The sequence below is a fragment of the Rhea americana genome, unplaced genomic scaffold, assembly GCF_003343005.1.
Source record: "Rhea americana isolate MKP2758 unplaced genomic scaffold, rheAme1 scaffold_56, whole genome shotgun sequence".
In the NCBI taxonomy this organism is placed as follows: Eukaryota; Metazoa; Chordata; class Aves; order Rheiformes; family Rheidae; genus Rhea; species Rhea americana.
Window position 1 is genome coordinate 2453139 of NW_028186712.1, and position 22205 is coordinate 2475343.

Here is a 22205-nt window from a genome sequence, read left to right on the forward strand (position 1 = left end):
TCAAGAACTGGATGTAATGCATAACAACAGGGATCTGGGACACTTGGCTTGTCCCATAATATACTGCAGTGGCTTAGTCTGACTGCAGTATGCCTTGGAAAGGAAGTGGTTATATATTTTTCCACATATATTTTTTCAGTACTGAAAATAAGTAGAGAAATGAATCCCACAATCATTGTAAAGTAATACACCCAAAACACCTCCTTTCAATTACCCATCAGAATAATTTTTCTTTCATTATTTTACAAAATTGATGTGCAATACGCTATTGGTAAGCCTTCACAACATCAAAACTATTAGGTGTTGATAACAACAAAGCTTCTTCAAAACTAATTTTGTGTCTTGCTCTGTACCATTCTGTGAAGCTACTGAGATGCACTGTTCTTCTGCCCTCCTGCATTTCCTCCCTCCTCAGTTCCTCTACCTCAGCAGACACTGCCACTGAAGTCTTCAAATAGAAAAGAGAGGTGCCAAAGGACACCCTATAGGAATCTGAGAATCCTGGAAAAGTTGGGAATGTGGAAGGGATCTGTGCTGGGAGAAAGTGTCTCACTGCCATCCTTCCCTTGCAGCTTCTACCAGTTTCACCAGGATAAGTCACAGCACTCCACATCTCCGCTGAAGCTCTTGTACAAAAAACTGTAGCAGCACCATAGCACCACCCAAATACTGCAATATTCTTTTGGTGAAATAGTTTATCACTGCTTCACATTTATTATGCTTCCCATTACATCTATTAGAAGACACATTGCAGAGATGAGTAACTGCAAGAACAGCATCACCCAACAGAAATGCGAAGTCCAGCACTTCTGACTTCAACTTCGACCATCCAGATATGGTGCACCACCGCATTTTTCATCAGAATATATTAGTTTGACAAAGAGATTTTCTGCAACAAACAGGTCACAGTAGTTTTGTGGTTTGGAATTGCTTTTCATAAAAATGAAATCACCTTACCTAATCTAGCATAAATCATATTTTCTAGCACAGATCCTAAAAATCCTTTAAGTAGAGCAGATGCTTTAGTACAGTAAGACTGTGCTGCTTAAATGCAAGGTGTAATACCTTCTGCAGGTTAGTGAGACATGTAGACCTCAATTTTCTGATCAGCAATTTCACTGGGTAGTAGAAAAGAGATTTAATATCAATATGTAAAATATGTTCTATGCATTACTTATTTGAAAATATTTTCAATGCCTCATTTATTCCAGAAGTTATGAGGAAAGAAATAAGGATCAATTTCACAGAGTGAATCCACCTTTGGACTTCTGTTTCATTAGCACTCAGATCATTAAACTAGGACTTGCCATAGTAATAATGTGTCATAACATTGCTGCACAAATGGCTCTTTCCTTGGCTACTAGATCCTATTACTAGTACAGTAAATGTGCCCGTACTATGTACTGCCAGTACATTAAAAACTCAAACAATTTGTATCTCAAATATACTCAGAGTGTATTTAGAAAAATAAAGTCATATTTCATTCTTCCCTCATACACAGTCATTTAAAATTTAGCCAAAAAATTTGCAATTAAAAAAAAATCACAGTACATGAAACTAAAAGCAGACCTAAAACATTGGCTGGAGACATACATAACACACTGCACACAAGCCTATCAACTTACTTCAATTCTTACTCTTAAAAACACCGGTATCATGTTAAGATATTCCTTCTAATAGTACCAGCAGGAACACCACCAAGGTTGAAGTGTTTCTGAAACTTTGGCATGACTTACTCAATCCACAGAGGAGTAACAGATATGATTACAGGTCAAGAAAATGGTTATCAGGAAGTTACCTTTGTAACAAGGAGAAATGAAAGCTTAATGCAAATCCATACTATGAAGCAGTTCTCTTATACACAAGTAGTTGTTAAGAACACTCCAGAAGTCAGAAAATGACATTTTACAGAGAACTACAGGCTGAATTCAATCTTTCAAAAAGAGCTTGCTTCTAGAAAGAATTAAACCTCTCACTTTATAAGGCCCAATTCAAATCCTCTCTCCAGGCCACAGGGAACATCTCTTCCCTCTTCAGAACTGAGGCTCATCACAAAACTAAGCGGTTGCCTCGCTCTGTTCTAATGCAGCAACCCGGGCTCAAGAGGGCCCGGGCCAGCTGGCAGGGACGAAGGCTGAGGTGCTCCTGCGCTGCCTGCCCATAGCACACAGCACTAGGGAGCTGAAATTTTTTTTTTTTTCCTTCTTCTTTTTTTGATGCAGATTTCAAAGACAGGAAACCCAAGGACACCCCCAACAAGCACAGAGCACTGCAGGCTCCCCGCTTGGAAACTGAGTGCCAGCAGCTGCTCTCAGAAGACGCTCTGATTTAGAAATGTCAAACAGAACCAAAACCTCTTCTCCATTGCCTCTTTTGTGGCGGAGGRAGGCACCATCTACATGACTGGAAACAGTCACCCTAAGCCATATTTTCCCAGTTAAGTTTCAATTATTCCATTTCGTCTCTYCTTTTCCCTCCCCATTGATACCACTCTCAAAAATATAATTTCACCTTGAAGAAACAGAAATATTATTAACTCCATGAGCCAACTAAACTGAACAGATTTCTGTCCCTTTTACTGGAGGATGAGATGGAACATGGAACCACGATGCGTTTAAGGTGACAAGTTGTTTCACTATAACAAGTTGTTTCAAGAGAAGTAGCTTCTCTTGAACGCTGGACGGTCCATGCAGCTCCCTTTGCCAGCTTTGAGGTTAAAAAACAAAAAAAAAAAAAACAAAACAAAACAAAACAAAAAAAACCTCCCACACCTATCAAACAAACTTTGCATAAAAATTACATTCAAAGCCATTTAGCCAATGGCAACATTTTTGTGGAAATGATACTCAGAAATACAGTTTCCAATTACTACTTGGAGTAAATAAAGAATAAAATGTTAAATCAGCAGGTACAGCTTTTATTATATATGTGCTCCTATGGGCAGATTCTATTTAAAGATAAATGTGGAATGTGATCCATGCCACAGTTCATAAAGARCCTACCCGGAATTCCTAACATGGCCAAATATAAAGTTACCATCTATAGTTAATGAAGGAAAACTAAAACATGGGACAAAGYCTTGCATTTAATCCTTAAGAATAACCTTCATTTTCAGAAAGCAAAGCCTAGGAACTATTGATAACCAYTGACCTGATGACCGTTGACTAAAGGGGCAAAGGCAGTAGTTCCTGTAATAGCAGTCAGTGACTTTATAGATTTGTGATGAACTGTCACTTCCCAAGTAATGAACATGCTTGCATTCATATCTAGCTCTGTGTGAATCGCTCGGGCATCCTTCATTATTAATGTCCGCAGAGGTCAGGGCACTCACTGCGCGTGTGAAGGCCAGCCTCATGCAGGAGATGACAGGAAGCAGCGGGAGGAAACGCTTTGCCACAGAAAGGCAAAAGGAAGCTCCAGTTACTTAGACGTACAGACGCAGCGCTATCTTTGAAACAYGTTCGCCATTCACTGCTCTTTTACTCTCCTTCCCGTCAAATGAATTTTTGTACTTATACACTTCCTAATCAAAGGAGTGAAAGAAAAGAAAAATAAGCAAAAATTCATGAAAGTAGGAAAAATAATCTGGAGCACACATGAGACTCTGCGTGGTGAACACGCTGCACTCTTCAACCTCCCACTTTAAATAGTTTAAAAATACATGTGCCAGAACAGCACTTTGCTAGATTTTATTTCAGACGCGTCAGACAGGAAAGTCCCTGACAAACACCTTCAAACCTGCTTTTTTTGAAAAGTGCAAGAGTCATTCATTCATTCTGACTGGAAGAGWCACACCACTGGTGCTCTGAGGTATTCACACTTTCTCATGATTACCAACAAATCTCATGGATTTGCTGCAAGATGCTCCAACTTCGACACAAGTTTCCTCAGAAACCCAACACACCACAGAGCTACAGCTACACTGACAGCCCATAAACAGAGTATGCTATAATATTTCTATTTAGCCCGGCTGATACCCTAAAAATGTAATTGGATGCAAGATTTTTCTTATCCAAGAATCAGAGTAATAGATCTGCTATAGAAACACAACAGCAAGTAGAGAAGGCAACTAAAATAGTTAATATTCTACCTACATAGAAAACAATAMAGCTTTTTCACTACAGTTCCATAAAAACAGTACACAGTCACCTTGTTCTGAGAATAATGTTGTGTGGGGGTGTAAATGTGCACCAATATCTTCATAAAAAAGATATTTGGCTATTTGCATTYCACTCCTCCTATGCTACTATCAAGAAGTTTTAAGGAAAACACTTTTCATTTATTACACTTCACACTCCTCCAGTTTTAATTTCATTAGCTTCACACCAAGACTAAAACCTGATTTCATCTACTAAGTCTATTCTTCACATACGCAGCTCCAAAGCCAGTGGTCTGTCACACAGGAAAAGCAGAGGTACAAACTAAACTCACAGCATATTTATACATTTCTAAAGTAAATTACCAAAATGTTCATGGCTGCTGGGCTAACGGCAGTTACTAGAAAGGTTCAGAGTCCACTCTAGAAAGGCCAGTAGCTTTATTATAAGCTCCGGGCAATTTAAAAAACAAAAGCAATATTATGTCAGTTTAAATGTTCATATTGTGATACGGTATTTCATAATACAGATCTCAGAATTGCCTTCACGAGCCTCCTTCAGCATTATCACTCTTTTCTTCTGACTTTATCTCTTCCTGTATCGTCACTTTGCACCAGTGATTCCAGCCACTTAATACAACATTTGTTATCTTCACATCTAACTTTCCAGCCTTCTATGCACTTGACTTCCTATGCACAGAAAAGCCCTTCCTAAATCAAACCTATAAAGGCCACTGCTCCTTCTTTTACATCTTTTGTCAATACTCAAACATTTTTATCATTTCAAAAATATAYCTTTAATATACTTTGATTAAAAGTCACCTGGGGGAAGCTGAGGCTAGATTTTTAATAACAGAAGTAGCACGTATTTAGCACTATACATACCAGACATTACCCTTGCTGCAGAGCTGCCACCCAGCATTTTGTCCCTCTACTCTTCTCATTTTGTTGTTAACACACTTGAGATACAACCAGAAAATACAGAAGTAACAATCTATTAATGTACAAATACTGACAAACACCCAAAATAAAAGAAGAAACACATGAAGCAAAAGGAACTTAAAAATATGATTTAATGTACTTCACTGTGTAGGTACATTTGAAATATACTCAATTCAATAATTCTGATAGGTCAGGCTTAAAAGGAGGGTTATATATTTAGTTCAGAAAGGCTAAAGCTAGAAAGACAACTGATGATACAGCTCATAATTCATGCTTTACTATAAAACAGTAGTAGAAAAAAGAAGCATCAACCAAAGAAAGTCATACTGCCATTTGAAAACTCGAAGCGTGCTACAAACGAAAGCAATCAATACTGTGTCTCAGAGATTATTAGTTTGTTTTGTGCATTTGACAGCATTTTGAATGCATTCCTTATGAGAGTTTTGCCCACAATGCATGTCCTTGCTCAGACACAGCCAAAGCCTTCTTTATTAGGAAGAGAAGTAGCAAAACTGCAATAGAAAAGGTATCCAGCAACAGAATGTAGCAGACAAGGGTAGAAAAAAGCCTGAATATATTTGATTTTACTTAGAGAACTGCTCTAAAGACATATTTTAATGTCAAAGAAGCTTCTTTTATCCTATAATCCTGGTTTCTTCTGATGGAGCTAAATAAGAAAAAAGATATTAAAATTATAATTGAAAGAGTAACATGCTTTAAGGACATGATGGACAATTACAATAATCTATGCAGAATCTTTTCTGACAATATAGGATCTGCTATACAGTAAGGTTGCTCCCCCCCGCCTTACACAGACCATAACATTTCTGTATGAGATAACATTAGCGTGAAAAAAGATGCTCTTGCAGCTACTTAGTTAAATCTGCTGAAAGACAGTCACAGTTACTGTTCATTTTCTTGCCCTTTTGTATGCCTTGTTCTACTTGGAAAGTACTTATCAGACACACTCATTACACACATCTGTTAGACATAATGAATAAGTCTGTTGCCTTCACTACCCTCTCAACTACAGAACTGACTGAAAGCAAGCGGAGATCTCAAATAGAGATCCAGTCAGTCACATCCTAGTTTGAACAAAAGATAATGTACAAAAAATTCAAGATAATGAGAAAACCAACTGGAGTACAGCCTGATGCACTGGCATCAGACTGATTATCCTAGATGTATTCCTCCGGGCAAAGTGACATAGTAAAGATTACACTTCTAAGATTCATTCTTTACAACCTCTTCCCCCTCCCCCAAGACTTGGCAGACGGGAACAGACTCCAACGGTACGACTTGGTAAGGTTTTTATTCAGAGTAAGCTGTGTCAGCTATGACAAGGTCCTCTGAAAGCTTTTCCTAGAGCAAAATTAATCCATTAAGCAGCACATCCTCACTTCCCCAAGACATGTATCTGCAGATAAGCCACCTTTCCCACAGAGCACACTCTGCCAAGAAGGGTGGGCAGGGAACTCTGACAAGGGAGATCAATAAGTGTCATTCAAAATACTTGACCAAATCTTATGGCAGGGCTGATTTTATTAAGTTTCTGTGGTATAAAACTGTGACTTTGCTAAGTGAGATGTAATCAACCTTAATGGTAAAGAAAAATGCTGCAAACACAAAATTCTGACTTTTTTTTTAATAAAGATACAGAAAATAATCCAATATCACAGTATAAGCACCCTACTCATTGTATGAATTGATCTGAAGCGAAAWATCCCCAAATTCTTATGTAGACTTAAAGGAAATTTATTCTGATTGAGGTCTCTCCAAAATCTTACCTTTCCTCCTACACCAACATACACGTGTATGCTGTACTTCAGTTATAGGAAAAAATCCATCAGTACTACAGGCCAAAAATTAGAATGGCCAGCATGAAGCAAAAAAACAACTCTGTGTTTAGCAAATCAGTTCTTAATACTGTAAACTGCATCCTGATAAGAGGTTTCCTAATGGATCATTTCTCACATAATCTGAAATAATAAAAGCCATCTCCCTTCTTTTTCATACAGCCCTTTGCTCAGAAGTATATTACTACCGGCCAGATTGCAAATAGGGTTGTTACAGTCCTTCAGTTTACCCCTCAATGCTTCCGTTCTCTTTGCTTTGTAATACTCTTTTGCAGAGCCTWATTACTCCCTTAAAAATTGCTGCATTCCACCACACTGCTGAGGGCATGTTAGAGATGCAAGAGCAAACACAGGATTTCTCACTTTCAATATTATGCAGGAGGAGTAATAGCATGATATCCCTAAAAACTGGTATATAGAGTCATAGGCAAGTGGATTGTTTTCCTCAGGTGAAAAATGACTCTATAAATACAAATCACTCTTACAATTAGCAAGCTGAACCAATTTGCTTGCTGCAAAGTAGTCTGGATTAGAGTTCAGTTAAGAAGTAAAGTATCTACCATATGCATGCTCCCTGAAAGCATACAATAGACAATTATTTATTTAATTCAAAAATAAGCTTTCTGTCTCAAAAAAAATTAAAAAGAAAAGCAATACCACCTTGACTTTGAAAACTAAAGTAACCATTTCACTTCAGCTGTGGTTTTCATCAATGTTCACTGGCTCTGCACAATGACATGATAAAACTCACTTCAAAAGTGAAAGTAACAGGAGGAGAAGAGGAACATCTCCAGCTATGAAAAGGTGTGTGTGTACATATGCTGCATTTGGATACATGCCATGTATACACAAACACACATGCATGTGCGCACGCACCCCTCTGGTGACCTCCAGAGGTCCCTTCCCATCTAAATTATTCTATGATATATATACACAGGCTTGGAACAACGGCATTGAACAGAGAGCAAGAGTTTTCTCACTCTTCTCAAGCAGTGGAGCTCAAGCACAACAGCTCTTCCCTAGGGAGTCTCACAGCCACTCTGGATTTTAGCAAGGCCAAGCCCAAGCGTACGCCTGACTAGCACACAGAGCATCTTGCTCTTTTTCAGGTCAAGGATGGAAAGGAAACCACCAGGCATTRTTTACAGACACCGCAATAAGTTCTTTACCAAAGAACAAACATWTTTTAAAAAAAGAGAAAACATGAAAATGTTAATATTAACATTAACCAAGTACTAATATTAAATTAAAATTGCAGCTTAAAAAAAAGAAAAAGAAAGAAAGAAGCTTTCAAGCAACAAACTAGTTCTGATCTCTTTGAGAACCACGAGCCAACTAGCTTAGCATGAGGTTAGGATACTGTAGCCAAAAAATATTGGTGAAATCATAGTAACTTCATAAATAAAAACATGCTGCACAAACTTCAAACAGTTCTAAGRAGACTGTTCTCTGATTAAAGACTTAACATCTCTCCAGAAAGTCTCTTCAAAAAACTTTTAATCAAGCTGATCAGATCTTCAACATGTAGGTACTTCAGTATTTTCACACACATATCCAACTTTCACACTACCACAGCAGTAGAAACAATAATGAAGATTGTTGCCTACATTTTAGTTCTGATTAGTATTCTAATACGAAYATTTTAATGATCCGAATTTATCTTACTTAATGTAATACTTAATCTTATTATTTCCAATTCATTCTTGTTATTTCCAATCTAATATTCTAATACTCTAGTAGACTCTTCTCTCCAAAAACACTGATAATACCAATGTTAACAATTTATTTAGGTAAGCTTGACAATACATATGGCTACTTTAGCCAAATAAATTCTACTTTCTGATCTCCTTCTTCATCTTCAGCCTCATAAAAGCCCTCTGGGGTCACTAAAGCACTTTCATAACCTAAAATTCAAAAATAAAAAAGCTAGAATAGCACACAGCTAAACAAAAAAGCAGGAAAATGACAAACATACTCCACCGTATTTAAGGTAACACAAGTTTTGCAAATTGGACGCAATACAGTTTGGTCCACTCAGATTTTAACCAAGACATCCGTACATTCTCCAACTTTGAAAAATCCCACTTAATTCAACAGATGTAAACAATTAACACATTTTGCATGGCACAGAAATATGATCTACGGCTCCCCAAGCATTATGAACCAATGAGGACACTGGACCACAGTTAAGGAAATCATCATAGTTTTTCCCAGCTGAAACAGTCTTGAAATAAATATTATGGGGAAGGGTATGTGTTGGGAGGAAATTCCCACTGTGACCATTCCAGGCATTTAACTTCAGTGTTGTAAATCATTCCCTGCTGCCACTCTGTCCTCTGGGGACACTGGCAGCAAAGGCTCCCAGTCTTGTTCCTCTCAACTGCACCAACGGTAGATAGCTAAGGAATTCAAAGTAGATGGTATCCATACCTTACGTAAAACTTGACCCAAGCATCCCATAAAAACAATCACTCCAAAAGATATAAGTAACTATCAGCCAATTAATATTTATTCAGCAGCAAAGCTGAAAATAAAATTGAAAGTAGTATGACCAGACATTAAAAGCTCATCATAATCAGTAGGTTTAGAAACACAGCACAACTCAAGTCACGTGAGAAGATTTCACTCCCATAAATTCTCTTTGCTTAAAAAAAAATCTGAATATTGGATGTTGAAAATAAACTTCCTGAAATTTCCTTGTGCCCTTTCTTTCCTCTCTGCTCTCTACGCATGTTGCAAAAACACTTTGTATGCCTCACCATCGTGGTGCCTGTAGCTAACAAAATTGCATCTTTCTTTAAATGATATCGAAACCACCTCACCAAGCCAACAGGGCGAACTTTTTCCTCTTCACACCCAGGAGCAACGCAGTTATCTGTCCCATCAGATTGCAGCTCAGAGCTCAGCAAACCCTGCAGCCAGGATTGCACGTAATGCTCTTGGCCTGGCAGCAGAGCACAAATACTCCTACTCCCTCTGCCAACTCTTGGATTTTGTTTAAACAACCCTTACTGACTTTTTTTCTTAGTGCTCCTGTTTCACTTATATACACTCGAAGCTGGCACACAGCCGAAATGTCTCTGTTAGCGCTTCAGATTGAGGGCACCAGTCCAGTGGCTCACTTGGGCTTCTTTTCTGGACGCATTGGGCCAAATTCTGACTTTGCCACACATCCATAACTCCACAGCTGTTAAGGACAGCCCCAGCTAGGTATAACCTTGCCTTTCAATAGATAAGCATGTTACCATATCTTATTGCAGCATTATTTTACATTTGATCAGTAACAAAAGGGTGATTTCCTGAAACAGTCAAAATAACACACACTTCTAGGTCAGTGGGTCTAGCTACAYATCCTCCCAAGGCAGCACATGTTGCTGACAGACAACTGCTTTCAGAGTCATGGGGCGGCGAGGGTACRGCTACAACAAAACTTCCCCTAAAAGCTTCTTCCCAAGGCGTGATTTATTTAATCCATTGTGTCCCAGGGCAAACGGCACCAGGCAAGGGCACTAGACTGAGAGGGGCTGGCATCGCAGATGGCAAAACAGCCAAAAACAACTCCGAGGCCGTTCTCACATTGGTTACTCTCAGCAAACAAATTTGCAAAAGCAATATAAAAGTAGCTGTACAAGAAATAAAGGAAAAATAGAGAAAGCAGATGGCACCATCTCAAGCTGCAACTATTAATTGACTTTTCATCACTTTTTTCAGGAAATGTAACACATGTTGTCTGCACAAACTAATAAAAGAAAATTTCATCTCTAGAACACACACATTTCACAGTATTATACTTAAAGGAAGTTGGTCAGGTAATCAAGTATGGAGTGTTACACTATTTTCTTTGTTTAGAACTAAAAATTAAAGTTTTTGGGAGGCAGTTATTTTATACCTTATGGTATATCCATAGTTATTTCTTTTTCATCAATAGTATTTATCTATAAAACAGATTATAGTGTTTAAATATACATGTATACTTGCATACACATTATTTACATATGAAGTATACAAAAGGATGAGTGTGTGTATGTGTGTGTGTATATATATATATATATATATATATACACGTATACACCTACACCCTAGTAATTTAATACAACAGATTAAAAACTCAGATACAATAAAAGATTCTTTTCTTCCACAAAACTACTGTGCAGTGAACCCACTTCCTCCAGTGTAAGTGTGTAAGATGCAAGATTTTTTGTAGAATTCTCCAACTTTTTAGGTGCAACCAAGAGAACAGCAACRCGCTTTCATACTTAATGGTTTTTCAATTAACTTAAGGACTCAAGATGAAGCTGCAGTTAGCTTTCTAGGTGAAAAGAGATCAAAGCTTCACTGTGATATAGGGCAACCAATCAAATATTTATAGAAAAACAGAAAGACAAGTTTAAGGCTCACACCACAAACATGCTAATGTGAAGCCCTGCATTTGCCAACGCTTGCATTGTATGTGAATGGCTTAGTACAACCTCGCTGCACCATACAGACAACTGTTTTTTATTTTTACTAAAAAAAAAAATCTATTTTATTATCTTTTTTTCCTATCCAGAATATTGTGGTTAGAAAAGAAATGTACTCAATATCTTCACAAGCCTGTTTTATTTGTTAATTCCTCTCCCTCCACTTCTAACTAAAAAAATCAGTTATGATTTCATGTTTTCATAAAATCATAGAATCAGYAAGGTTCGAAACGACCTCTGGAGATCATCTAGTCCAACCTGCCTGCTCAGCAGGGTCACCTACAGCATGGAGGACAGGGYTGCATCCAGGCAGGCCTTGAAGATCCCCAGAGAAGGAGACTCCACAACCTCCCTGGGCAACCTGTKCCAGTGCTCTGTCACTCTCACAGTGAAGAAATTCCCCCTCACGGTCAGGCAGAATTTCCTGTGGTTCAATTTCTGCCCATTGCCTCTTGTCCTGTCACACGGGACAACTGAAAAGAGTTTGGCCCCATCCCCTTGACACCCTCCCTTCAGGTACTTGTACACATTGATGAGATTCCTCACTTAGTCTTCTCTTCCCCAGGCTAAACAGGCCCAGCTCCCGCAGCCGTTCCTCACAGGGCAGATGCTCCAGCCCTCTGATCACCTTCGTAGCCCTGTGCTGGACTCTCTCCAGTAGCTCCATGTCTCTCTTGTACTGGGGAGCCCAGAACTGGATGCAGTACTCGAGATGAGGCCTCGCCAGGGCTGAGTAGAGTGCCAGGATCACCTCCCTCAACCCGCTGGCAACACTCTTCCTAATGCACCCCAGGAGACCATTGGCTTTCTTGGCCACAAGGGCACATTACTGGATCATGCTCAAAGAGTTAAAGCAATCATTCAGAGTTAAAGCAAACATTCATCTTCTGGATTACAACCTAGGTAGAAGAAACACATTCAAAATGCCACCAGTGTTGTTCTTCAGGACTGGTTGATGACAACTCAGTCCAACATCAGATGTTTCAGGTACAGCACTTTTCCACATTACACAACTTTTTCCAACAAAGATCTTACGCACATACACTCACATGTTTCTTGTTCTTCCTCTCAAAGACTTGCCTCTCACCRTTAATGTCATTGTTTTATCTTGGCCATAAAACAAAACGCTACTCAACTACATAAAGTAGAATATATACAGACCTTATTAAAGCTATGAGAAGGGGGCTTATTACTAGTAGCTAGGAATTGATGTACTTTAGTGATCAAGACAATACTTCAAATAACTATGCTGGATTTATGAAGAGAAATTTATTGCAAAACAAAGCCCAATAAATTTCATTTATGCCAAGTGCAGCCGCAAGCTTGAGGAAAATGACACGGGTCTAGTGTAACAGTGAACTGTAACTAGCTTAGCTAAAGAGAGATTTCCATTTCCTGGCATAATAACAAATCCTCAAGCAGAGAGGGGCTAGGGGTGAGATTTTTTCTTCTGTAAGTAACTTAATGAATGAAGTACTAATTAACATTATGGCATTGATAAATGGAGAGAGAGATTAGGGATGTACTCGATATTCAGGCCTTCCCAGATGGACCGTCAAAGCCACATTAATTCCTATCTCATTGGAGCATCTGCTTCTCCCATAATCCACTGCCCCTTGGTACAAACAACACAAACTGTTGTGACTCAATTCGATTTATATCAATCTAATTTCTTTTAATCCAATTTGTATTCCAATCTACTACCTTCTAATCACTTAAATCTTCAGCCTCCATCTGGTAAATTTTCCCTCAAAATTAACCGAGCAGATGCCTCCGCAATTGTCTTCCCCAGTCAGGCTAATCATGCCCTCGCAGTGGCCTACAGAGCGCACTGAATAGGTACGTGACTTACAGCGTTGCCCTTCTTATTACGAACATGGCCACGCAGGAAGGCCATTTTGTCTGCCATTAATTGGTTCATTTGCATAACAYTGCCAGGCAAAGATGCCTACAAAACAAAAGCCCGGGGTAGAAGGCTTCAGGAAGGCAGCATAACCTAGCAGCGCTCATCGTTTGACACGTGGCCATTACACTTTGAACCATCTATTGTTTGCAGTAACAAACACGGAACTGGATTACAGCTAAATACATAAACATCCACATGTAATATCGGATTGTAAGGAGCAGGGGGACCGTCCTAAGAAAATTCCAAGAAAAATGCATGATACCAWGAAAGTTAGAAGGCATACAGCTTTGCCAGGCTCAAAAGCTTCAGCAAACRTTCTCTCTTGCATGAAGTAACTCACAGACAGACATAACTATGTATGCAAATACAGCCAGGCTTTTAGAGTAAGGAAATTTGTAGCACTTTAGGATTTCTCAAAACTGTTCCCAAAAGAGCAAGGAACACAGGCTATTCAGCACATCATTAGTAGGAATGGGAGAAAGAATGAAGAATGAAGCTAACACTTTCTTAGCCCATCACAGTCAAAAAATCTGCAGCTAGAGACAGAAACAGTAGTACCACCCTTAAAACTGGTTGCCTCATTAAGAATAAAATGAGGATCGTTCCCGTTGATCAATGCTATGTAATCTCCATAAAGTTGAAGGCAGTTTCAGTAAAAAGTGAATATTTGAATATATATAGATATGAATACACACACACACACACACACACACACACACACAAAGTAGTACCTCTATACCGCATAAGCAGGGAGAGGAGGTAGAGGGAGGAACTTGTACCTGTCACTTACTCAGCACACTGCCCCATGAACCACATTCCTAGCAGGCCCCCAACCATTTATGTAAGATCAACTATTAAAGAATAGTCTCTACACGCACAGAGGGAGGAGTGATTGCCCTTTCACCATTACAGCTTCTGTATAAAATATATAGCTTCACATTTGTCAGAAGAATATAAATCAGACTAACATGGGAGGAGGTTCAGCCTCCAGTCTTCATCTTACAGAAATACTTATGCCATCCATATTTTCAGGAACTGGGAGATGGGCTTCTTATGATGATGATGTGCCTGGAGTTTGCTACCGTTTCCTCCCCTCCTCTCAATATTTCATATCTAYCCCTGATTAAGAGGTTTTGTTTTTCAGCTAATAGGTACTAGTAAATTTGTCATGACCTAAGGATAGCCAAGAGCATAAACACCATGGATACAAGCCACAGGGTGCTGAGGAGGAAAGAGAGGGAGTGCTTAGTTAAGGGGGGGGTACAGTGGGCCATATTTCTTCCCCTCCCACAAGCTGTCAAGTCCTTCTGTGCACATCCCCTCCCTCATCCCAGCTACAAACCTTCCTCTGTGCGCCTGCCATGACAGGTGGTCTAGATTTTCACTTAGAAAAATCTGGCCACCCTATGTTTGCAACACCTCCCTGCTTAGTATCATCTGTGAATTTAATTAGCACGCAGTTTACCCACTCATTCGGATTATTAACGAAGATGTTAAACAAGACACAGCCCAAATAAAAAGATCCCTGTGGCAAACCAATTGATGCCTTTCTTTAGATCAGTTTATTACCATCTATTGTAATTCTTTATTTACAGCCTTCAGCCAATTGTTCATCTTCATGGACAGCCAAGCGAGTTTGCTTTTCTTTTTTTCTTTTTTTTYCCCTCAGCTAAAAGGATGTGATATATTGCGTACAGGAGAATTATACTTAACTGTCCCCATTGCCAGTGAAAGTCCTAGTTCTCATCCACTACACATTTTAACTATGTTGTTTTATCACACTGGAATATCTAACTTCTTGCTTCCCCTGTTCCACCTGTCACTCCTCAGCTGCACACACAGCATCATTGCTAATGCCAGTCAGGAAACATCCATATCATCAGCTTAGAGCATTTCCAGTGCCATAACCCAGGATCAGTCAGGAGAAATCTGGCAGAGGGTGACAGAATCATTAGAAAAAATAAGATGGGGATATTTAACAGTTTTCCAAATTGGGCTTGAAATGAGGGATTAGCAGCAGTAGGAGCCATGCAAGGAGAACACAGAAAAAAAAATCTTGTTTTTATTAAATAAAATTGATGCAAAAGAGCAATACGCTGAGTCAGTACCTTCAATAAGGACATTACTGTTTTATTCATCAGATAAATAAAACTACAATGTAATGACTGTACGTCAATATTTACAGTTCTTGAAGTTAAAATACGTTTTAATTAATGGAGTTTTATAAATAAAGAGGTGTATCACATTTGGGAAAAGAGAAATAGGAACATCCACCTTGATAGCACATGTTTACTGGAAGACATCGTGACGAAACTACCCACAGGAAGGAKAGACCAAGAACTTGAGAAAACAGTACAGAGCATATCACAGTGTACATGTGTGTATATATGTGTGTGTGTATATATAATTAGTTTTAAAAAAATATACACATACATATACATATAAAAACACATATACAGACRCTATTAACCATGAAACAGGTCCAACCTGTGGTTCAAAACTTTAAGCAGCACCTTCTTTCCTTTACATATTACTTTAGGWTCAGGAGCAACAACTTTACATTTGAACAGGTGTGCAAATCCCACCATTCACCTCTCTAAAACAGGTGGTCACACACAATGCAAGTGATAAAAACTGCCTCAGGTTGTCTACTCTTTTCTTCCAGTTCTTCCTTAAGAAGAACTGCTGAAAAGCCTCAAAAATTTACCTCAGGACAGCTTMACTGAACATAAACGCCTTTGAAAACTCCATTCGTCTGTTTTAATTAACAAATGGGACACCTTTGGAGACTCTGTCCTGATCACACTATAGTAGGTAGTGTAAGCAAGGGGTCCTAATTGCCTCTCAGACATGAAATAAGGGAAGGAAATCATGAAAAAAAGCACAACAGATTTCTCCCCATAATCAACATCATCTTTAATCAACTTCGAGTATAAATGGCCTAAATAGAGTTTAAAGCAGACTTCAGTTTATAAATCTAGTTTACACTGAAGCRAAATGGAAACTTGGCTCTTAAACAGAGATACACAATTCCTGCTTATTGACCAGCAGCATCCTCTCCTATTTCTTAGCAGCTTCTAAACACGTTTCATACCATGCTATCACATTGTGCTTTTACACAGAGATGAACATCATTTGCTTGAAAGATGTATTTCAAACAATACAGTAATAAATAAAAACCCGAGAGATGGAAGTAACTTGTGCAATCTAATATAATCCTCAAGGCAGTTTGTTCACAGGTAACTAYGCTAAGTAGCACTGCTTATCTGTATTAGTTCCATCCAGATTTTATGCAGCAAAGCTCAATTTCATAACAAAAGGCACCTGTGAACCCTCAGCTGAACCTAGCAATAGCATTTTCCCCCCCTTTACCCATTTAGCCTCATATAGTGGAAAGCACACGACTGCATACTTATTCATGACCCTCTATTCATCAGTGAATAGATGAGCACAGGAATGTGTTTAATTCTAATATCACTCAAGCACTCAAAGTATATTACTAAATATTTCCTAAGTATAAGGACATAAAGATAAAAGTATGTTCCTAAACATATTTCCCTCTGAATAGCCCTTYCTCCTGAACTGGGGTCTTAAATGGRAATCTCAGTYYAAGACACTTCTCAGCTGTCAAATAAACCTCCATACATAGGTTAGACACTCAATGCAGAAAGAATTCAATTCCAAAGGGAYTCGTATCATCCTAGTACAGTTTTTAAATTCAGTGCGAGTAGGGTGAACCATTAGCACAAGTCTCCCCAATGATTACAGAAGGAATCTAATTGATATCCTTAGATTAGACACCTAATTTTACACACCCTGTCTCAGAAGAAATGAATCTACTCTTTATAAACAGTGAGATAGAAGAACAAATTTTTGGTCTTTCAGATGACCAACTGCTGCTTATTTTCAAAGTTGAAGCATATGCTCTATCAGAAAACCGTACCAAGCATAGCAGGCATATCTAACTTCCTTTCCACATGTGAAAATTATTGAATAGTTTATGTTTTGGAAAAGAAAAAAAGACAGCTGCAAGACTGGTCATCTATGCCATACGGTAAAGGACTTCCACTCTTACCAGAACTGGAATGATTACATGCTAGCTAACCCCAGTTGCACTGGGAGATACTGCAGATACACCACTTTCACAAAGAGGAGAGGAGCAGTGTACCTATCTAGCCCTTAACAGGTGTTAAAGAATGTCAGTGCCACATCAGCTCACTCCTCTAAAACCAAAGAAACAGCTGGTGCTATGCATGACTAAGAGCTGAGAAAAACAACAAAAGTGTATGTAGGTGGCCGAGGTCACCAACCAGAGAACAGTATAAAGGAAAAAGAGGGTCAAGTTATTATCTGGAATGCATCCACATTGCACAGCCATCTTTTACATGTTTTTATAATAAGCATGTGTGTATTGATTCAATAATCTTTGTGCTCTAGATTTATTCAGTATACTATGAAGGACTACATCAAAGACTCTGAGCTAAGGAAACAAGTTTTGTTCCTTACACTCATGCAAGGTAACAAGGGATGAAGCCTTTCAGGATACGGCTTAAGTCATTTTAAATGAAGTGCTTTGTTTCATATGAAAAAAAGGAAATATTTGTCACCTTATCATCATCAGTACAACTTTCACTTATTTGTCCCAAATACGGACTTGTAACATGAATGCTGTAAAAATAGAATTTGACTTTTAAATCAAATTGACTAATATACCTATGCGTACGTGACAACCAACACAATGGTTCTTTTACCTTGAAATCGGTAACAGCTATTACGTAGATAAAGCCAAAATGGAAAGGAGATAAAATATCTGTATGAAAGTATCAATCCCTCAAGCTGAAAATCTGTCTTTCTAGACCTACAAGTCTAGACTATTGCCCCCCAAATAAGTGTTTACTGTAAACCACATGAACGTGAGAAATCAAATATTCTTATCTACAAACCTGGCAATCACGGCAACTCTCACAAACATGAACAGAGAAAAATAGCACTTTTCCTTTCCTTGCCCATAGAAGCCAAAGCTGATTTAACTTACTAATTTCACCAACACTAATGCCCAACTTAAATGAAGGTGGAATCAGATCATGGTGCATATGGGCAAGCGCCCCTAAGTCTACTCTCGTGGCCACTTGCACGCCACTTGGTGAAAATCTATGCCTAGTGTATCAGAAACTGCCACGAGGTCTTGCTCCCGCCTTTTGCCTCCCTCCCCCAGAATAGTGAGAGCGAGCAAGGGAAGAACCATAGATCAAAGGGGCAGACACAATAAGGTCATTTTAAGTGCTAAGGTCAGGCTGTATATTTCCGGAGGGAAAAAAAAAAAAAAAAAAAAAAAAAGCCCGGAAAACAAAAAAGCTACAAGTTAACAGTGACACTGGAGAGGAAGTTACTTAATATTCATGTTGACAGGAAAGAAGAAAAGATTAATCATGGAGAATTAGCATTTTCATTGAGGAGCTCAGTAGAGTCTTCTGTTCTAGTTTGAGGAGAAGAGGGCTGCTTCACACTAGCATTTTACATCTCTCATTTATCGAAACATTGCAGCTTGCTCTTAACTGTCATTAACGGATGAATAATGAGAGACTTCTTTACTTTTATTTCAGATTAATCATGCGGCTCCCTTGGTCTTTCCATGCCTGAATGTGTGTTCTAAATCTTTTTTTTTTCCTTTTTAAATGCATGTGGGATAAAGAAATTTGCTTAATTAGATTTCAATTCTATTGGGGAAAAAATGTCTCTACTGAAAGGGCATCACCTACTATTTTCACCTCATGGTTACAGTGTTGTAGCGCCACTGTGCACTATTATCCCTCTGAAATTGTGTCACATTTATGTTAATTTCACACTCTCTCTTTTGTTACACAAATTAAATGGTTAAAAAAAAATCATTGTAGTTACCTAGCATAGAGGAAAAAATGGTGTAAAAATTATTGAAACCATTACAATATGCAAACGTTATTTTTAACTGTGGTTCTAAAGTAAAAATACAAATCATCACGTGCCAGCAAAACATTAACTTCTTTTAATTCAGTTTCTTTATTTAAGGTCAGTTGCAAATTGCATTTCTCAAAAATTCTTCAAGTATCTTTCCCCAACTTCTCCCTTTTTGTGCCCCCCTTCCAAACATCTCCCCCCAACCATTATCAAGTTCTTGATTTGACCTTTTCAATTACATGTATAAAGCAAATTACATCTGAATGCATTTTTTCCCTGGAGTTAGCGGCATACTGATTTGTACAGCATGTTGGGCTACCTAATGCAGACAGATCATTTCCAAATCTTAGCATTGTAAAATTTGCCACATCACCTTAGTTCTCACATACATCCTAAGTTTGTCATCGCATTTAAAGAAAGTAGAAAACAATAGAGTTCCTGTAATTGTACAGAAGTGCACACGGGCAAAACAATTCCCTCGCAAACAGCTGCAGGTGATCAGGTTACACCTTGAAGTACACACTTTGACTAACCATTCCATATTTTAATATATGTAGCTACAGATGTCATTCATGGTAAGAAAATTACCCAACATCATTCAGGGCAAGGAGTAGGAGTTCCTTTCCTTTTTTCTCTTCTCTCTCAAAATAATCATAGCCAACTTCACTGTCGCTTAATGAGCCTTTTCCTGTTTTCTGTGCTTTTAGCAACCTTCTTCATGATCTTCACATTCCTCAGAGCCTATCAACCTGACAGTCATTATAGCACAGCACTGTATGTTGTCCTCAGCAGAAAATGACTAATACATTTTCCATAAAATAATGTTAGGAACTACTGAATTTGTCTGCTTATAACAAGCAATTAATTGAGAATGATTATAGAAACCAGCATGGTTTCTTTCAATGTCTATTAAGCATTTTCATCTGTGAAATATAGGGTGATATCTAGCTTTGTTCAGTCCACTTTAAAATGACTTAGATGGCACATGCTTTCTGTTACTTTGTCAGAGAGGGCTCCACACTGCATACAAGACTAAAACTTCATGTGCATGATTCCAGCTCATTGCACTCCACTGAATCACATTCTGCTATGCTACTGAAAGACTTGTAGATAATTACAGGGAATGTTTAGTTATACATTTCCACACCTTTGTATGCTTCAATTTCATTAGAACCTCTGATTTTAACTTTCCAGGCTGAGTTAAAATAGTTGCAACATTACAATCATGATTTTTGTAAGTAAAATTTTAAAGTTTATCTGTAACTTAAGTACCTTGCCTGAGAACCATGCAAAACATTAAAGTACTCTATACAATTCAATAGCAGTTTGCCTGATGCTCTTTTGTCTCCTCCAGCAGAGTTTCTTTCAGTTGCTCATAAAACTTCTTCCAAGTTTTCACTGCTCTTGTCATCACCTCTGAATTCTCTCTAGTTCACTACCATGGTTTTCATCAAGATACTTAGAACTGCATATGTTGGAAAGCTAAAATGCCTCCCTTTGCAGAAAGTTGGCACAAAGTTTACATTCAGCTGAAGTTTCCCTCTGTTCTCTTGCAAAGTTGAAGTAATAGCTGCTATCCCCAAAAATGAAATGTTTTGTTAGGCTGCACTAGTGGTCCCTCGTGTTGAGCATCCTCTCTTGCAATGACTAACTCTTAACACATACACATATCCTAAGCCCATCCAGGATATGCTGAACTAAGAAATAAGTATAAAAATGTTTTTTCAGAGGTCTCTGGCAATCATCTTATTCCTTGACACATGAGATTTTATTATTGGCATTTCATAGATTATAACCTATTTTCTCTCCTAGCCATATTACAAACTTTCTGAGATCCCATTGTATTATTAGTGACTATGTGGTTCTACTCATTTAAGATTTAAAAGCTTGAATCATCCCTTTTTTTCTTATTTTAGTGTAAAATTCTCAGTTTAAGATGATCTTTAACATAAACATTTTCATCCCCATTTAATTTACACATATCTAACATTATTCTTTGCTTCTCTCTGCCTGCTGCTGCTATCTAAAGCAAGTGATATTATCACTGCCTGCAGAATGTGTTCTTTCAAAGCGAAACTGATAACTCTGATTTTCAAAGGCTTTTAATAAATCAGAAAAGGTAAAATTTTGCCCTAAAACTGGACGTGCAATTCACTCCATATCAAAGAAGAAATGCAATTACTACGGGACATTAAACAGATCTTCATTTTTCTGCTATTATGAAAGGTGTAACCTCCTTGATAATTTATTTTGCTTTTAAGTTCTCATCTGGAAATATTTTCCCTTTTAAAATAGCATTGAAAGTTGTTTTCATTAATCTTCCATTTTTTTCAGATAAGCTGGACATCTGCCCACAGAAAGCACTGAACTAGAACTGTATCAGAGTTTGACGTTTGTTGCACAGCAACACCTGCACCACGTACCTGTATTTGTCATCACATGCATCAAAGTAACATGAAATTCTGTCACTTCTAGACAAGGTATCATATATAAGGACAGCTAAACACAGTGAGAGCTACAAGACAGTATTCACTAGTTCTGTAGTCAGTTTGTTCTCCCTATGGATGCTAAAACATTTACTTGCTTGGACTCTGTGCTGATCAGGTTTCTCTTCTCTCAAGCCAACCTCACTTCACCAGGGTATACACGCCACTCCAGCATCCATGTACGTTTGTGTGTGTTCCTGAATACAGGACATACAGGTTCAATGCTCCACACTCTGTCAACAGCTCGCTATACAGCAGATCCTTCACTCGTCCTTTACCTCAATTTTTCTATTTTTGAAACGCAGTGGATGGCACAACTCCATTGTCAAACATTTTGAGATCAACTGATGGAAAAACCCCACATAACAGATAGCATTGTCATCTTAGTAAGGCGTCTTCCTGACCTCCACCCAGCATGCACAGATGGCTTACAGTAACATGTGGCCAATACCACACTCTTCCTGTTATGCCCTGCACAGTGACATGCAAGATGTAGCTGCGAGTTCTCAATCTGCCAGCCTTGAT

The 22205-nt window shown here is 38.4% G+C and overlaps 1 protein-coding gene across 6 annotated transcripts in view; it reads right to left on the minus strand.

Moving 5' to 3' along the window:
- The window catches only part of ROBO2 (roundabout guidance receptor 2), a 459690-nt gene that overhangs the window by 414695 nt on the left and 22790 nt on the right, over nt 1–22205 (minus strand). The gene's annotated exons all lie outside the window — the stretch shown is intronic.